Source organism: Pelobates fuscus, chromosome 2, assembly GCF_036172605.1.
Source record: "Pelobates fuscus isolate aPelFus1 chromosome 2, aPelFus1.pri, whole genome shotgun sequence".
Classification (NCBI taxonomy): domain Eukaryota; kingdom Metazoa; phylum Chordata; class Amphibia; order Anura; family Pelobatidae; genus Pelobates; species Pelobates fuscus.
Genome location: NC_086318.1, coordinates 134464584 through 134484092, shown reverse-complemented (window position 1 = coordinate 134484092; position 19509 = coordinate 134464584).

Below are 19509 nucleotides of genomic sequence, written 5' to 3'. Positions count from 1 at the left end.
TAAGCACCTCTAAGGTCTAACTTAGTGAAAATTTTAGAACTTTTTAATCGGTCAAAAAGCTCGGTGATCAAGGGAATCGGATAAACATTTCTGATGGTTATCTTGTTAAGGCCTCGGTAGTCAATGCAAGGTCTTAAAGAGCCATCCTTCTTTTTAACAAAAAAAAATCCAGCCCCAGCAGGGGAGGAGGATCTTCTAATGAACCCCTTGTCTAGGTTTTCACGAATATACTCCTCTAGAACTAAGTTCTCATTCGTGGACAAAGGATATACATGACCCCTGGGGGGCATGGTACCAGAAAGTAAATTAATTTTGCAATCAAAAGGCCTATGTGGTGGTAAGGTATCAGCCTTTCTTTTGTCAAATACTGCCTTTAAATCTTGATACAAGGACGGTATCTGTACTTTGGTAGAGTCAGTAGCGTTATTAATTGGGTTGACACTACAAAGAGGTGACACTTTCTTTAAACAACTCTCTTGACAATTCTGGCCCCAAGAAACTATTTCCCCTGATCTCCAATCTATAACGGGGTTATGTTTCTTAAGCCAGGAATATCCCAGGACTATGGGAACAGAAGGGGATGAAATGAGTAGTAGGGATATTTCCTCCTTGTGTAGAATACCAATAGTTAAGTAAAGAGGTGTGGTCTCCCGGGAAATCACAGGCTCAACTAAAGGTCTACCATCAATGGCTTCAACAGCCAAGGGTGTCTTCCTTAACTGGGATGGGATAGTGTGTTTAGTGAGAAACTTTTGGTCGATAAAACTCTCAGCAGCGCCGGAGTCTATCAATGCCATAGTTTCTAAAGTTCCCTTCTCCCAAGTTAAGGAGACCGGTAACAGGAGTCTATGTTCTTTGTAGTTATGAGTAGAGGACAAAATCGAAACACCCAAGGTCTGTCCTCTAGAGAAACTTAGGTGCGAGCGTTTCCCGGACGGCTGGGACAGCTCAAACGTACATGACCTCTGAACCCACAATACATACACAGTCCCTCTCTTCTCCTGTACTGTCTCTCCTCCTCTGAGAGACGAGTAAGGCCTAACTGCATAGGTTCTGAAACCTGTGGATCTTTGGTTTCAGCAACTTGAAATGATGGTACTAGTCTAGAGAAAGATTTAGCGGTTCTATCTCGAGTATTCTGTCTCTCCCTTAGGCGTTCGTCAATACGGGAGACAAAGGAAATTAAGTCCTCCAGATTCTCGGGAAGTTCTCTAGTAGCTACCTCATCAAGTATTACATCGGATAATCCATTTAAGAATACGTCTATATAGGCCTGTTCATTCCATTTTACCTCTGCCGCCAAAGACCTGAACTCTAGTGCATAATCCACAAGGGTTTGGTTGTCTTGTCTAAGGCGCAACAGTAATCTGGCTGCATTGGCCTTCCTGCCAGGAGGGTCAAAAGTTCTTTTAAAAGCAGCTACAAAGGAATTATAGTTATAGACTAATGGATTATCATTCTCCCACAACGGATTCGCCCATCTCAGAGCTCTCTCAATGAGTAAGGTAATAATAAATCCCACCTTTGCCCTATCAGTAGGGTATGAACGGGGCTGTAGCTCGAAGTGAATACTGATCTGGTTCAAAAAGCCACGACACCTCTCAGGGGAACCAGCATAACGTACAGGTGGGGTAACTCGGGAAGAAGCACCTACAGTAGCTACCTCTAACCCTGAACCCACAGAAGAAGCAGAAGTGTTACGCCTCTCCTCAGGTGGATTAATAGGGCGAGACAGCAGCGCCTGTAGTGCCAGAGCCATCTGATCCATCCTATGATCCATGGCGTCAAACCTAGGATCAGGAGAACCAAGCTGACAATTTGTACCTGCAGGATCCATGGCCCTGTCGTAATGTCAGGATCGGGTCAGGGATCCAACACGCAGAGTACAAAGAGTAGCTGATACGTATACCGGTCCTTAGAATGGCCGGACTAACGTAGAACTACAATAGAATGGTCAGAGACAAGCCGAGGTCGAGGATAACAGAAGACAGGTAAGCGAGAGACAAGCCGGGTCAAGGAATACAGAAAGGCAGGAGAGTAAATAACAAAGCCGGGTCAGAACCAAAAGACAAGAGAATCACAAAGCACTGTGTGACTAGAAGGACTAGAACCACGACAGGGCAATGAGTGAATGAGAGAACCCCCGTTAAGTATCCTGGCTAGGGAGAGGAGATACGCCTCCGGCGAGTCCTGATTCGTCTCCCGAGATTTGAGTGGCAGGATGTTTCGGGTTAGCGTCATGACGTCTACCTCCGGTCCTTCTGTTATAAAAGGAAGTGACTCCCTCGCGGCCGGCGTTATCAATGCCGAGTGAACCGCGGGAGACCGAGGAGACATGGCGTCCGGACGGATAACCTTCTAAGTCTCTACCTCTCTCAACGGTAGAGACTCCAGGTACCCTGACACCACACTAGCTCTTCCCGTGATTCCATATCCAGGTCTAGTGTGGATTCGTATGAATGGCTGGATCTGAGGTGAGAGCCTTTTAGACGTTGTAGTGCACGGTAATGCAGGGGCCCTGGGAAGATAGCTTGTATTGAGGAAGCTAATAGTCCTATTACCCGGGCTAGTTGTCGAATGGAAAGGGACTGAGCTCGTAATGTGCGTCTGATCTCTTTTTTGATGGCCTTCAATTTCGTTTCTGGAAGGGACAGGAATTGTGAGATGGCGTCGATCTGAAATCCCAGGAATTCTATCTGTTGTACCGGATTGGTTATGGATTTCTCCCAATTTATCATAAAGCCCAGGGCCTCGAGTAACTGTATGGTCCCTTGTAGGTGGCTCAGCACTTGGTCTGGTGAGGATGCCATGATCAAAATATTGTCTAGATATATGATCATACGAACGCCTTGCGCTCTGAGAAAAGCTACCACAGGCTTCATGAGTTTTGTGAAGCACCAAGGTGCTGAGGATAAGCCGAAGGGTAGACATGTAAACCTCCAACGATGCCCTTGCCATGTGAAGTGCAAGAGGTCCCAGTGTTCCTCTGCAATAGGGACGGTGAGGTACGCGTCTTTGAGGTCTAACTTGACCATCCAATCTCCTTGTCGTAATAAGTCTCTGAGGCAATGAATGCCTTCCATTTTGAAGTGTTGATAGGTGAGAAACGCGTTGAGTTCCCTTAAGTTTATTACTGGTCGCATACCCTCGCCTTTTTTGGCTACCAAAAATAGGTTGCTGGTAAAACCTGGAGTATCGTATGGGATCTCTTGGATCGCTTGTTTGGTGCGGAGTTCTGTAATCTCCTTGGTTATGAGTTTGGCTTGGTTTGGGGGTAACGTCAGTTCTCGTGGGGCATGTGTTTGGAATGGGGTAGATATTAGGTCGAGGTGAAAACCCCCGACTGTGCTCAAAACCCATGCGTCTTTGGTGATCTTGTCCCATGTGTGTGTAAATCTTGCCAGTCTGCCCCCTATATGTAACTGTGAAGGAGGGTGAGATATTGTACTTACCGTAGGGACGTCTGTATGTTGATTGCCTATGGGCTTCCCCGAGTTGTCCACGGACGTCCTCTGGACGGGAAGAAGGGCGCCGGTCGGGATTCCTGATAGGTGCGGGGTGCACCGAAAGAGCCTCTATGGTTCCTGGGGGGACCCCAGTAGCCTCGGCAGGGTGGACGGCTCCTAGATCTCCCGGCCCCGTGTAAAACCTTGGGGCTGAATACCCGTTTTAGGTTGGCCTGTGCCTTGTCTAAAGTGGTGAAGGTTTTTACAAACGCTCCAAATAGCATCCTTTTTGCTGTGGCCCCGGGTTCTCTACTTGCCAAATTAATCAGCGTTTCGCCGAAATGGCCGTGTTGGCATTACCCAACAGGCAGATGATTCGCTGGACCCAACCAATGGCTTCATCGCAGATTCAAGTAATTCATATAATTTCGTGGTTGGCCCCATGGTGTCTAGTATTTTATCTTGACAGCTGTGGAGCGAGAACTCCAGTCCCCTCTTGGGCTTCCAGCCAGATTTTGACAGGAATTGGGCGATATGGGGATCCACCATAGGGGTCTTGCATGCCAGGTCTGGCACTGACGGTCTGGGACACTCCGCTCGGAGCTTGTTCCTACTCTCGTTAGAGAGAGGAGCATGCATACGGAGCGCCAAGTACTGCGCGATATGCGTCGGTGGATCCCACTCCGCCGATTGAGGGTGGCGGAGGTTGTCCGGTTCGAACAGGGGGTATCAGTGGGAGTGGAGAGGCATGTTTGGTCTTTAATTTTGCCTTGCGGGCCGCAGGGACTGATGTATCAGTCTGGGCCGGTAAAGGTGGCTGTAACTCTGGGGGTTGTAGGAGTGCTTGTGCCAGGGAGTGTGAAATCGAGGAGGACATTGTCCCCATGGCCGATGCCAGGGCTCGCTGGACCGAGCCGGCCATAGTAGACTCCAGGAGAGCCTGGAATTCCTGAGAGGGCAATATACCCAGGTCTAGGCCAGGGGGAGTCAAAGTAGCCTCGGTGTTAGGGCAACCAGGGCCCTCAGTTCTCTCCCCGTGATTCTGCATCTTATAGGTTACGTACAGCAGAATGGCCGACTAGATGTAAATCTGTATAAGTTTGCTAGGGCAGGCAAAGTCAGATATCTGGATTCTTTCACCAGTGTATGCAAACACTGGGTAGGTGAGTTCCCACTTTATGATAATGGACTTTATATTTTTCTTGGTGAGGTACCTTTAATTAGCACCTACCTAAGTTTTACCACACAGCCAGCAATAACTGTTCTGTGTACAGTGTGTTGGGAGTGACAAAAAAAAGGGGGGGAAATAACCCTCAAGGGTTAACAGAGTATACTGCAGAGCTGAATTAACCCTAAGAAAAGAAGAGAGACCCAGTGGTTGATTAAACCCAACCTAAATATTAATATTACCACAATAATCACAACTTGCGTTCATGGGGACAGCAGGATCCGAGCTAGGAGCCGTTCAGCCTTCCCGCGCTTCAGAGGGGAGAAGCGCGCCGAAGGTGAGTAGCTCCGCCCCCTCTGCAATGGCCGCGAGGGTAGGGAAGAGTGATTGCGGTTGCAGACTGCCGGGCAGGGTAAGCCCGGGGAGAGGACAATGTTGCTCGGCACCCGCGGAGTGTCTAAGCGGGTGCCGGCATGTTACAGTGGGTGAAAAACTAGTGAGACCGCCAGGCGCACGGCCGGTGCGGTCTCACAGCCTGTCAGACCCCTCTCAGCCCTGTGCGGAAGGAGAGCACAGGGAGAGAGGGAAAAAGTGTCTGACACAAGTGCAGCAGTGTGGGAGACACTGCTTCACGGTGGTCCCGTAAAAGGGGTACAACAGTAATCAGCAAAACTATTTGCAGTGTAAATCAATCAATTATAAATAGAGACATTTAATAAATCTGTGGAGTACAATAAAATCTACTTAGCTGGTCTGAGGAGCAGCAAAGAAAGAGGAAATTAGAGGATTGGTCAAGACACTTAATGTATATAAATGTATATGATACTACTATACATTTGTAATTTGCTGGTAAATGCTAGAAAGTGCTGGTGGTTGTTTGTGAATTTTCTAGGTTATTTAATGTTTATTAATACTATAATTTGCATGTATTCACACCTAGGAATTGCTAGCTTTTAACCAGAAAATTGATTGTACAGAATGAGATTGTTCATTTGTTGCAAATCCCTTAGTGTGCATCAGAATTGTTTTTAGTAAATATCTGACCTGCAAATCCAATCAAAATACTTTGATTTTCTCTGAGTTTTATTAAATGTAATTCATTCTGAGACTTTGGTGAAAAACATTGTGGGAGTTTATCAGACTTAGACCTCAATTTAATATTGTTGTTGAATAAGCTTTCCAAATGATTTAATAGTTTCGGGAACACTTACAATTATTTAATATTATTTAAAAAAATAATTTTGTAATATTAAGATTTTTTAAATATTTTTAGATTTTTTTTGCTATATGATATATGTTTTGATATCTTAATATGTTGAAAAATCATTTGAAAAGTTTATCCAACAATATAAGATTGAGGCCTTATTTTGATTAACTGTGTTTTTACCTTCTTAAATACGAGTAGCCATTTGGTACAAAGCTTTGCAAAACGGTATCCACAAAAATCACATATATTTTACACCTTAAATATCAAGTCTTTGACTTGGTTCCTTCTTCCAAATTCTTGGATAGACAGAGTATTTTTCCATATACCAATTAATTTAGCTAAAAGTAGCGGATGGTAAAAAGTAACTACAGAATCGAATCAACCAAATCAATGCTCTGTCGCTTTAGTGATTTTTCCTTCTTATGACAATTTAATTCACATTCCTCTGCATCACTTCTAAAACTGCTTTTTCTTATGAAGAAATAGATTTTTGCCAAACTTTGGCTATGAAGGGGGTTAAGCAAGCAACCATTGCCAAGGTACATTTCCCATAATTCATCACTCCACAGTTTGATTGACAGATTATGTTGACTGCTTTAACTCAATATGCTCACATACTTTTGTACACTGGGACATAGGGTTTGTGCAAAGAGATTATACACAATACAAATGAGGTACCAAGGAGAGGAGAATTCTGAGGCATTGGAGATGGCAGAGAAGAGATGGGATGTGTATTTTGCTTGTTTGTATGTGCTACTACATCACAGATGGGTATTGGGAAGATGGTGGCCCTGGGGGAATTAGATCTGGGGGGAAAAAGAGAAGCCAATATTTACAACAGAAACAGGTTAATGGTAATGTGGGAGAATCAATACAATAGTCTGATAAACTAGAGATCGTTAAAAAAATAAATTAAAAAAAACAACTCTTCCATAAATGTTGATATAATGTCATGACTGGAAGACTGATGCACATTACTATATGATAAATTCAAAAATGTATCTACAAAAAAATCTCCTCTTTTAATGAAAACAAGAACAAGAAACAAACAAACCAAGAACAACCAATAGAAAAAAAGAGTTATGTGGTCCTCTTGTAGAGTATTCCAAGGAAATTCTAAAATGGATTTCAAATCATGAGTGACTTGGACAAATGATCAAATTTATTAAAAAAACTATTATTATTAACAAAAAAAACATTATTTACTGCTTAAAAAATAATCAATTTGGTTAATTTGTGCTTTAAACTAAGCACATATTAATACATGAACAGTCACACAATAAAATAAACTGCACTCGAAATTAGTGTCATATGTTCCCCATTTTACAGGGGGGTCATTCATACCTATATACCTCATACCTATATCTCAGCAGTAATTCCAAAAACAAAGACGAGAGACTATCTTGTCATAACAAGAATATATCAAGTCTGCTGTCATGAAAAACATGTTAAATATAACAAAGAAAAATTGTCACATCCATGATACAGCTTTATAAATGTGACTAAACCCTCATTAAGCAACTCTCAGATGAGTTGTATGCAGCTTTCGAAAAGATCAGTATCTTGTGTGTTTGCAGATTGTCTTATTTGTGTATGTGTTTGTACGGACACATGAACATACACAAATAGAAAGCATCTTTAATTGATGAACATGCAGCATTTTCTTTCAACTTTAGGGGAGCTTAAATGTGTCAATTTCCTTTAGCCATCAAAGAATAACTGACATTTGCAGCATTTCTGAATTTGAATAACTCGCAAAATCTGTTGAGTTCTGTAAAAACTTGTACAAATCCCAGTGTTGAAAACAAAACACTTTTATCGCAGATGGCTCTTGGGAAAAAAATTAAGCTATATAGCTTTAATGTACTGGCTTAATACCTTAAGAATATAAATGCCTGATATGCCTTACATTTAAAAGGCTTTTACTTTCTACGTTTCTTCTTCAGAATACGATGAATTTTTTGACAATGAAAGAAAGGAAAAATAGCTCCTTCCATTTAATGTTGTGTAGCACAGAGGAATTAAAACATGAGATTTATGGAATATGTTTTTTTGATTCATCAACAATGAGAAAATGAAGCACAAAAAAGATCTGTGATGGTATTTTAACAATGTCTGCTAATGCAATACCCTAATGCATGTTTTATGAATAGAGCTATATCTTCTCTGGAGGTCCCTTTTAGACATAAGAATGTGATTGTACCATTTCAAATAGATGGAACTATGATTAATCAGAACAAGTTATACAGGTCAATATGTTCACTTCAAAATAAATAAATATAAGTGTTGTTTTTTTTTTTTTTTTTTTTTTTTTTAGTAAATATGTCGGCGGATAATTTAATGGTTTTTCTTTTTGCTCTAATGGTCTGCTTTTTAAAATGTTTTGTTTGTCTGTTAAGCATGTTAATGATCCTAAAACAGGAAAACAGATTTTTAAAAAGTGCTACACAATGCAGGTTTCAGGGGCATAACAAGGGTTAAGTAGCCACACGTGGATATAATAGTTTTTTTGTGGTAGCCATGTGTGAAGACCATAAAGAGATATTATGAAAGGTTTGGAGTCGAGAGAACATGGCAACTAAATTGTGAAGGGTCTAACCGAACGTTTGCAAAGAGATTTAATGAGGGAGGCCCCGAGATGACACCTCCTTAGGGCTGCCAAAATATTTTCCACAAAACTGGCACATAGGTAAAGTTGTTAGGTTTGGGTGTGTACCAACAGTTTATCTCTTGTATCTCTCCTCTATTCCTCACACACTTGGTCTCTCCCATCATGTTGATGTCTGTCGTAAATGGTTAAATCCAAGTTGTCATTGGTTGGTCAGGATGCCATGCAACTTCATCTTCTCACTGTCAACTAGGTCCTACAGGGGTTTAGGGTGTGTTGATGGGGAAGGGATAAGACACCCTGAATGAACCAGAGCTATTTAAGGATCCTCTTGGCAGAGAGACTGGGTTTAGAGCTGGTGGGATCTTTGTTGACCACCTTACTGAAGAAATAAATCAGCTTGAGGACCTATTTAAAATCCATGATTTTTACTATACTCGATGGAACATTTAAAAAAAGTTTACTACATTTTGTGACTTTCCTTGTTTTCTGAGATGTATGGCAATCCTACAGAGGCTGCACTCTCGAATGACATCACTTTTGTTATGTGTTGCCTGTTTCTTTGCAGGCAACTTTGAGAAGTATCCAATTAAGGAGCTCTACTACACAACCAGCCGGCATGAACAGCACTACTAGAGTTGTTTTACAGGGAACCTATCATGGTTAAAGTAAAAAACAAAAATGTCATCTATACATTCAGGTCAGGTTCAACACCTGTCAATCCTACAGGTAGTTCTTCTGCTTTCTGCCACACTAAATACAGTATGAGATGTAGTTGCTATGATTATACTTCTCACAAGCATGTATCATGCTTTCCCAGAGACATCTTAGAACAGCACTGGCAATGAAGCTAAGTGTCATTGGGTAGGTATGTCCTGTTTTGCATGCCATTGTTAAGTAAGGCCATTTGTTAAGGCGGGTAGCAGGATGTATTAAGGACCAATCTAATATCAGTGTATTATCCAAGAACCAGGTGTAATGCAGCAGCACTGAGGAGGATATAAGCATATTGTGAATATTCCCTAAAGCAATGCAATATATTATTTACCACTGTGATAAATTATATATACATTGATTATGGAGATGTTACCACTTAAAATGTAATAATTATCACAAGTTCACTTTAATTAGACTGTTTTTTTGTTTTTTTTATAATTGACAATAAGAGCCGTATTGGCTAGTTTGAAACACACAGCTAGAACACACACCAGACTTTCCTTTAAAAGATTGTTGAAAGGTAAGATTGTTGAAACCAGACTCCTTATTATTTTAAAAATAAGCAAACTGATGATTCTTAAGTGTGCTTTAATGTTTATAATCAAAACAGACAAGTCACGCAAAGGCCCCTTTATTACACACTGCCCTCAGTAGTTTTAAGCCAATGGATAAAATGTAAACCTGTGAAAGAGTCATAATATGAAGGAATTGTCAAGCATTCATACTAAATGTTTTAATTGAAGGGGTCGCAGAATACATTATCTACACTAGAATGTCAAACCACTAATGAAAAATACATGTATTGTATGCATAGAAATAAAATAAAACTTCTATACATGTTTAAAGCACTCCAATCATTCCAGTTTAGTAGTGGATATTACTAAGCTAAGGAACTTCTGACTCTCCAGCGTTAGTGGAAGCAGAGAGCGGTGCCCAATAGACCCTAGGGTAGAAGTCATACTATAAAAAATGGGTTGACTCCTTACACTAGAAGGGGAAAGAGGTACCAGGGCACTCCTGACACCATAACTACTACGGGGAGCTGTACTGGTTATGGTGCTAGGATTTTTCCTGTAATGGTGGAATAATAAATAGTTTAAAATAAAGACAGTTATGTCAAAGCTAACATCAAATCAAGAGGATACTTTTGTTAGTTATTTAACAACACTTTAACAGTTAATTTTATTGTTATTTTATTATTTATATAGCACCAGCAAATTCCGTAGCGCTGTACAATGGAGTATATAAAGCATACTGATTATAACCCCAGAGCGTTTTTCAATTTTTTTACCGTTAAGGATCAGGGCTGTTTTTACATTTCTGTGGTGTTTGTGTTTAGCTGTAATTTTCCTCTTGCTCGTTTATCGTACCTACACATATTATATACATTTTTTTCTCACCATTAAATGGACTTTCTAAAGATACCATTATTTCCATCATATCATATAATTTACTATAAAAACAATTATAAAATATGATTATTTAAAAAAAAAAAAAAACTTTTTATAGCGTTGACCCCCGAAATCTGTTACGCATCTACAACCGCCAAAAAACACCCATGCTAAATAGTTCATAAATTTTGCCCTGAGTTTAGAAATACCCAGTGTTAACATGTTCTTAGCTTTTTTTTTGCAAGTTATAGGGCAATAAGTACAAGTAGCACTTTGCTATTTCCAAACCATTTTTTTTTCAAAATGAACGCAAGTTACATTGTAACAATGATATTTCTCAGGAATCCCTGAATAACCCTTCATATGTATATATGTTTTAAAAGAAGGCAACGTAAGGTATTAAACTTGGGGTATTTTGTACTCTTTTGATTATATTTTACGCCCATCAAACCATATATTTTTGAAAGGTAGACACCCTAGGGTATTTCAAATGGTAGTATTTTAACACTTTCCATGCACTAATTTTTCCACCAGTCTTTGTCAAACCTTTGGGTAGTAATTTTTTTCTGTTATTTTTCTCTCACATTGTACTTTTGGCATGGATTCTCAGCTCCTGTTATGTGTTACTGACAAGGAACACCCCAATATGTGTTCAGCAACATCTCCCGAGTACAGTGATACTACCTATGCATAGGTTTGATGGGTTGTTTGGGGGGTGCAATGCCAAACTTCCGACATGTGTTTTTCAAATTTGACATATCTTCTTTGCCTATCTTCTTTTTGTAGGCCTTTTTACATATCCCAGTTTATTTTCTTGCCATAAACATGCATATATTTGAAAAGTTGACACCCCAAGGTACTGTATATGGAGCGTTTTAATGCCTTTGATGCAACCATTTTAACCCCCAAAAATTGAGAAAATGTGTGGGGTTAATTTTTAAATTCTCATTTTTACACACACATTTGTGTGTGATTTAGGGGAGCCTATTGTTGGTTATTGCAAGAAAACACTCCAGGTTGTTTTCTGCAAGGCCTCCTGAGTACACTCATACCCCCATGCATAGGTTGAACTTTATCATAAAAATAGTTTGGTGCAGTAAAAGTAAAAAAAAAAAAATCTGAAACTGAATGGCAAATGTAAAAATAAACTAAAAATGGACCAGTGTGTGATATTGTGATATTGCTTGAAGCAATCCCCAATACAGAGTTCAGGCTGTCCAGGGCAATCGGGACAGTAAAAGACGGTGTCCTTTCTATGCCCCCTGTTGAAACAGACTCTGCATCTTATTTTATTTATTTTATTTTATTTTTCTAGTACGTCCCCGGTCCTAAGGGGTTAAAATTTAGGCCAATGTTAGAATAAGTAGCATTAGTTAGCTATCATGTTGCTTTATAAAGAAGCAAATCCATTACAGATTTATGTTGATCTTTTGTTCAATTCAAATGCTAACTTAGGTTCTCCTTTGGTTTACAGACTTTCTTCAAAGCATTTTATATAAAGTACTACCAATGTTAGATGACATAACATAGGAATGGGTCCCTGTTTTTAATTTGTAACAATATGTTTGCTAAATGTTACACTGTACTCATGTAAGACCTTTTAAACAAAGAAATAAAGTTGTTAGTTTCCATGATGACTGCTTCTAATATGGTAGTATGTTCTGGAGTTTTACCAATTTACTAAAAGATAAAGCTGCAGGTATTCAATGCATACTTAGCAATACATAAATATATCTCTTTAAGTCTTTACTGAGTGCCTCGACCAGAGGCATAACTAGAATCCACTGGGCCCCTCTGCGAAAATGGCCCTGGGGCCCCCCTCCCATGTGTCTCATTCCCCCCTCCCCGGTGTCTTATTCCAGCGCCCAGGCCCCCTCCATGTGCCTCATTCCCTCTGCCCAAAAGCCCCTCCATGTGTCACATTCCCTCTCCCCTTAGCCCCTCCATGTTTCTCATACCCTCCTCCCTCCCAGCCCCTCTCTGTGTCCCATACCCTCCCTCTCTCCCCCCTTTGCCTCCATGTGTCCCATTCTGCCCTCTCCCCCTCCATTTGACGTATCCTATACCAAGTGGTGTACTAATAGGAGGGTGGGGGCGGTTCACCCCAGGTGCCACTCGTTACGGGGGTGCCACCTACCCTCTTAGTGAGAACCGCGGTCGGGCAGCAGGAGGAGGAATCCGGAGGTTGTCAACATGCTCAGCCATCAAGGTGTTTTAAGCTGAATTGCTCTGACACTCTGCGTGGGCAGAGCCGCAGTGGGAGAGTCTGGAGCCTGGATCAGTAGGGAGCAACAAGCAGGTGAAGTAGTAGGGTGAGTGCTTGCTTGTTTTTTTAAGTGTTTTTTTTTTTATGCAGGGGTCTTGTATAGGGAGGGGGGGTGAGGACAGGGGTCTTGTAGAGGGGTGTGGGAAGGGGTATGTAGGAGGGGTGGGCAGGGGTCTGTAGAAGAGGGTGGGCAGGGTTTTTTGTGAATGGGAGGATGCAGGGGGTTTGTAGTAAGGTGCAGGGCTTTTGTACTGGAGTGCAAGTGGTTTGTAGGGGGGGGGGGCAGGGCTCTGGTAGAGTGGTAGAGGCAGGGCCGGTGCAAGGATTTCTGCCAGCCTAGTCAAAGATCCATTTTGGAGCCCCTCATGTCACTAACTCACTGACAGGCACACACACACACACTCACTGACAGATACACAGACACACACACTCACTGACAGACAAACACTCACTGAAAGACACGCACTCACTCACTGCCACACATATACTCACTCACTGACAGACACACACAGACACTTACTGACAAACATACACTCACTTACAGACACACAGACACACACACACAGACAGACACTTACTGATAGACATATACTCACTGACAGACACACACAGACACTCATTTACAGACAGACATACACTCACTGACAGACACAGACACTCACTGACATAGATACACTCACTCACTGGCAGACACACACACTTACTGACAAACATACACACACTCACTGACAGCCACACACACACAAACGTACACAGACAGACACTCACTGATAGACATACACTCACTCACTGACAGACACACACACACACTCACTGACAGACATACACTCACTCACTGACAGATACACACACAAACACTGACAGACATACACTCACTGACATACATTCACTCACTGACTGACACACATACACACTCACTGACAGACAAACACTAACTCACTGACAGACACACACTCACTGGCACACATACACTCGTTCATTGACAGACAGACAGACAGACACACACAAACACACACACAGACACTCACTGACATACACACACTCACTCACTGACAGACACACACACACACAGACACTTACTGACAGACAGACATACACTCACTGACAAACACACAAACATACACTCACTAACAGACATACACTCACTCACTGACACACACACAGACACAGGTGGTTTGTAAAAGGGGTGGGCAGGATTTTTGTGAATGGCAGGTGCTGGGGGTTTGTAGGGGGGACAGGGCTCTTGTATAGGGGGTGAGCAGGGTTTTTTGTAGAGAGAGGGCAGGGATTTTTGTGAATGGGGTGCAGGGTATTTTGTAAATGGAGGGTGCAGGGGATTTGTAGGGGGCAGGGGTCTTGGAGAGGAGGGCAGGGATTTTTGTGAATGGAGGGATGCAGGAGGTTTGTAGAGGGATGCAGGGTTTTTGTAGAGGGGTGCAGAGTTTATGTTCTTTTTTGTTTGTTTGTTTTTTAGACTGGGGTGCAGTGTTTTTGTAGAGGGGCAGTGGATTTGTAAAAGGGGACTGGGCAGGGGTTTTGTAGAAAGGGGCGTTTTGCAGAAGGGGGACTGGGCAGGTTTTTTTTTAGAGGGGGTGCAGGGTTTTTGTAGAGGGGAGCAGGGTATTTTTAAAAGGGAGACTGGGCAGCGGCTTTGTTGAAGGGGAGTTGTTGAAGGCGGACTGTGCAGGAGATTTGTAGAAGGTGAACTGGGCAGGGTTTTTTGTAGAGGAGCAGGGGCAGGGTTTTTGTAATGGGGTGGGGTTTTTTATTGAAAGGGGGGTTTTGTAAAAGGTGAACTGGGCAAGGGTTTTTTGTAGGGTGCAGGGATTTTGTAGAGGGCGGACTGGGCAGCTGTTTTGTAGAAGGGGGACCGGAAGACAATAAAAAAAACAAACAAACAAAAAATAATAATAATTAGAAAGCATTTGAAAGGTGTGTGTGTGGGGGATCCACCCCGGAGGCCAAATGCTCTAGTTATGAACCATGTCTATATTAGACACGGATTGTCGCATTTGCTTTGTCCTAATCGGTTTCACAAATATTTTTGCATGGACGATATTTAAATGAGCCAAACCATCACATAAATCAGACTACTCAGATCTAATTTTGTGATTCAGCCAAATTCTAATAACTACTCAAGACACCAGAAAATGACCTACAAGATAAGATTGAGGTTTTTCTTTAGGTCAAGAGACATGGAAACTGGGGCGGAAACTTTAAAGAATAGTTGCTGTGCTCATCATAGGATGCATCAGAGAAGTAGAGGTTTGCCCTTATAAGTTCTCATCATGACCCATCTGTTTCATAAAGCAACTGTCTCCATTAGCTTGATACTCAACAGCAAGTCAGACTTACGCACCATACAGGGAACTCGTTTTTATGCGTGTAGGTGCAGCACGTAAAAAAAGGATACTATGCTAATTCTGTGGATATATAATATATTGATATAAACTGGGAAGTCAGAAAAAAATTTCTTTTAAATTATTTGAATATTGTAATGGTCAGCTTGTATACACAATGAAGGTCACTCAGAGTAACTGCTTTATAAGGTGTATAAAATAATTTAACTGTCGTTACAAACACACAGAGTAGAACACAATTTGCAAAATAATTATTCTCCTTTTCATCACTTGGGCCATTATCCATGTAAAAGGACATGCAGCAGTGTAATTGCATTGCACACTCACACTCATAACCCTCTAACAATATCACTATTCAACAAAGGTCATTAATTAGTGTGAAATATTGTAGGAATGAGTGCTACAAAGTCTCCATTAGCATGAACTAGCTCTTATTATCTTCAGCAAACAATGTTTTTGTAATGAAAAGAAAAAGCAAAAATATGTGTTGCTCTTATTGAAAAAAAATAAAATAATGTTTTAACATTTACAAATATATATGAAAATATTTGCAGAGATTAATAAAACTGGCAGAATTTAAAATACGGAAAATTTTATCATACTTACCGTAATTTTCTTTTCCTGGCTATTATTCATGGCAGCATCACTTATGGGTAGCTCCGCCCTAATCAGGAACAGGACAGGATAAAATCAATTAATCAGACCAGGCTGGGTATAAAAGGTCCCTCCTCCTTCCATCCCACAGTCTAGTCCTAAAGCAAAAAACAAAAACAAGGGGGGGTTCGTTGATGCTGCCATGAATAATAGCCAGGAAAAGAAAATTACGGTAAGTATGATAAAATTTTCCGTATTCCTGGCTAATCATGGCAGCATCACTTATGGGTAATACCCAAGCTTCACCATAGGGTGGGAAAAAACAAGACAAACACATTCACCAGATGATGCTGAAAAAAAATATTTTAATCTATATAGATTCAACAGAGGACAAAACACCTCTACCAAAGGACGTAGAGGCCGAAGCCAAATCCAGCTTATAGTGTTTGATGAAAGTGAGAGGAGAAGACCACGTAGCTGCCTTACAGATGTCTTCAGATGGAACCTCTGCCCAGTTAGCCCATGATGTTGCTAAGGCCCTCGTAGAGTGTGCTTTGATCCTACTAGGAGGAACCAGGTCTTTTAACTGGTAAGCCTTGACTATGGTATTGGAAATCCAACGTCTCAAGGTGGAAGTAGAGGCTGCCTCCCCTCTCCTGGATCCAATAGGTAGAACAAAAAGCTGTTGAGACCTCCGAAACAGACTAGAGGCTTCTATGTATTTAAGCAGGCACTGCCTGACATCCAATTCATGAAGTTTCACTTCTTCTGGCGTAGAAGGAGAAGGATAAAAGGAAGGAATAACAATTTCCTGTAGGATGTGGAAATTCGAGACGACTTTAGGTAGAAACTCTTGTCTAGGTCTCAAGATCACCCTGTCGTGAAACACTTGAAAGTGATTTTCATCGCAGGAAAATGCATGAATTTCAGACATGCGCTTTGCCGTAGTGACAGCTACCAGAAACAATGTCTTATATGTCAATAAGACCAGACCCAGCTCATCTAATGGAGCAAAGGGTTTTTCAGCCAATGCCTCCAGAACCATAGGTAAATTCCACGGAGGAGAGTAGTTCCTATTTGGAGGCCTTATGCGGATGGTAGCTTTAAAGAATCTGGCAATTAGAGGATCAGATGCCCAGGACTTGTAGCAGAGCGCAGATAAAGCCGAAGCTTGGACCTTAAGAGTGCTTAGACTCAGTCCTTTATCCAGACCTGTATGGAGAAAATGTAGAATATCGATGTTAGACGGCTGAAGAAAATCCACATTATTTAGTAGAGACCAGGAACGGAAAGCTTCCCATATCCTATGGTAGCAGGAAGAGGTTGATACCTTTCTGGATTTTAGGAGCGTAGAAGCCACAGCTTCAGAGATCCCTTGAGCCAGAAGTCTCTCCTTTTCAAGAGCCATGCCCCCAAATTCAGCTGGCTGGGGTTGGGATGAACTGCTGGTCCCTGAGTCAGGATGTTTGGGCTGAGAGGGAGAGGCCAAGGAGGTTCCAGGCTCATCTTGTTTAGAAGGGGAAACCAAGGTCTGCGAGGCCAGATAGGAATAATGACAATGACCTTGAGGCCTTCCTGCCATACTTTCCTCAGTAGCCGGTAAATCATAGGTAGTGGAGGGAACGCGTACCTCAGATCGAATTCCCATGGAAGAGACAGGGCATCCTGTCCTACAGCTCGGTGATCTGCATGAAGGGAGTAATACCTCCTCACCTGAGTATTCCGGTATGAAGCCATCAGGTCGATCTGGGGTACACCCCACCTTAGGGTGATTGAGTGAAACAAATCCGGGTGCAGTTTCCATTCTCCTTGGAGAATCCTCGTTCTGCTGAGGTAATCCGCCAAAAGATTCTCTGGTCCTCGAAGATTTACCGCTTTTAGGTCTTGTAACCGTAGTTGGGCAAACTTCATTATCAGGGATAATTCCATCAGGAGAGAATAGCTTCGAGTGCCTCGCTGATGATTTATGTAGGATGCCACAGCTCTGTTGTCTGTATGTATCCTTACCCAGGCATGCCTTATAAGAGGACGGAACCCTATTAATGCCTTGAGAACAGCTCTCATTTCTCTTAAGTTTGAGTGAAGTTTTGACTCCTTCCATGACCAAGCTCCTTGAATCCAAGAGTCGTTCAGGTGTGCTCCCCATCCCAGGAGGCTGGCGTCTGTAGTTATGGTCATCCAGACCGGCTCTTCCAGGGGAAACCCATGGAGAAGGAGTTCTTCTCTCGTCCACCAGAGTAGTTCTTTTGAAATCCTCGGGAGAGAATGAATCTTCTGATCCCAATTCTCTGAGCTCTTTTTGAACTGTAGGAGGAAGTGTCTTTGAATGGGTCGCATCCTCCATTGGGCCCATTTTACTAGACCAATCGTGGACGTAAGGGACCCTAAGAGGCTCATGAATTCCCTTGCTGTGATAAAGGACTTTAGGCGCATGCTTCTGATCTTTTTTATTATACGATCTTTCCTGTCTGAAGACAGAGATACCAGGCCATTCACTGAGTCTATATTTGCTCCCAGGAATATCATCTTCTGAGAAGGCACCAATGAGCTCTTCTTGGGGTTTATCAGCCAGCCATGATCTTGAAGGCATTTGATGGTCATTTCCGTATGGACCTCTACTATCTGGCTGGAAGGACCTACGATTAAGAAATCGTCTAGATAATGAAAGACCTCGATGTTCTTCGTTCTTATAAAGGCCACCAGAGAGACTAGAACCTTCGTGAACGTTCTGGGAGCCAGGCTTAATCCGAAAGGAAGACCCTTGAACTGGAAATGATTGCCTGATATCCAAAACCTCAGAAACCGGCGATGACTGATGTGAATCGGAATCTGATAGTAGGCGTCCTTTAGATCGATGGAAGTCATCCAGGTCCCTATCTTGATGTTGGGCAGGATCGTGGAAATAGACTCCATCTTGAACGTTCTTGGAACTAAATAAGTGTTCAGAACTTTTAGGTCCAAGATCAGCCGCCACTTCCCTTGAGGTTTTTGGGGCCAAGAATATAGTAGAGTAGAGGCCTCTGTAAAGTTCTTCGTAAGGTACTTCCTCTATGACCTGATTCCGCAGTAGTTGTAAGATGATGTTGTTCAGAGCAACTTCTTTTCTTCCTTTTGCCACTCTTGAACGGACAAAGGAGGTTAGAGATGGGAATTCTTTGAATTCTATCTTGTATCCTTCTTTGAGGATAGAAAGAACCCAAGAATCTTGAATATTTCTGGCCCAAACCGGATAAAAGAAGCGAAGTCTGCCTCCTATAACATCTGGCTGGGCCAGCAAACGTTCAGAAGCTTTTATTAGCTGGTCTAGATCCCCTTCCTCTGACCGGTTTAGATGAAGTTGACTGATAGTTTCTCCAATTAGAGTTCCTGGAGTATTCTCTTCCGGGCCTGTATGCTCTGACGTCTCGAAAGGATCGGTCTCTGAATTTTTTATCCTTCCCGTAGGAAGCCCCATATCTTCTTTTCCCTTGAGGTAGAAAAGCTTTTCGTCCATCTGCTGCTTTATGGATAGCATCTTCCAGTACTTTGCCAAAAAGAAGGTCGCCTTGAAAAGGGAGCGCACATAGAGAGGCCTTAGAGGCGTAATCTGCCCCCCAAGAGTGTAGCCACAATGCTCTCCTGGAGGCTACAGACAGTGCCATACTTTTAGCTACCATTTTGGTGAGATCCAGGGAAGCTTCCGAACAGAATTCTGTGGCCAGTTTAAAATCATTAAGACCTTCCAATAGGCGTTCTCTACGCACTCCCCCAGA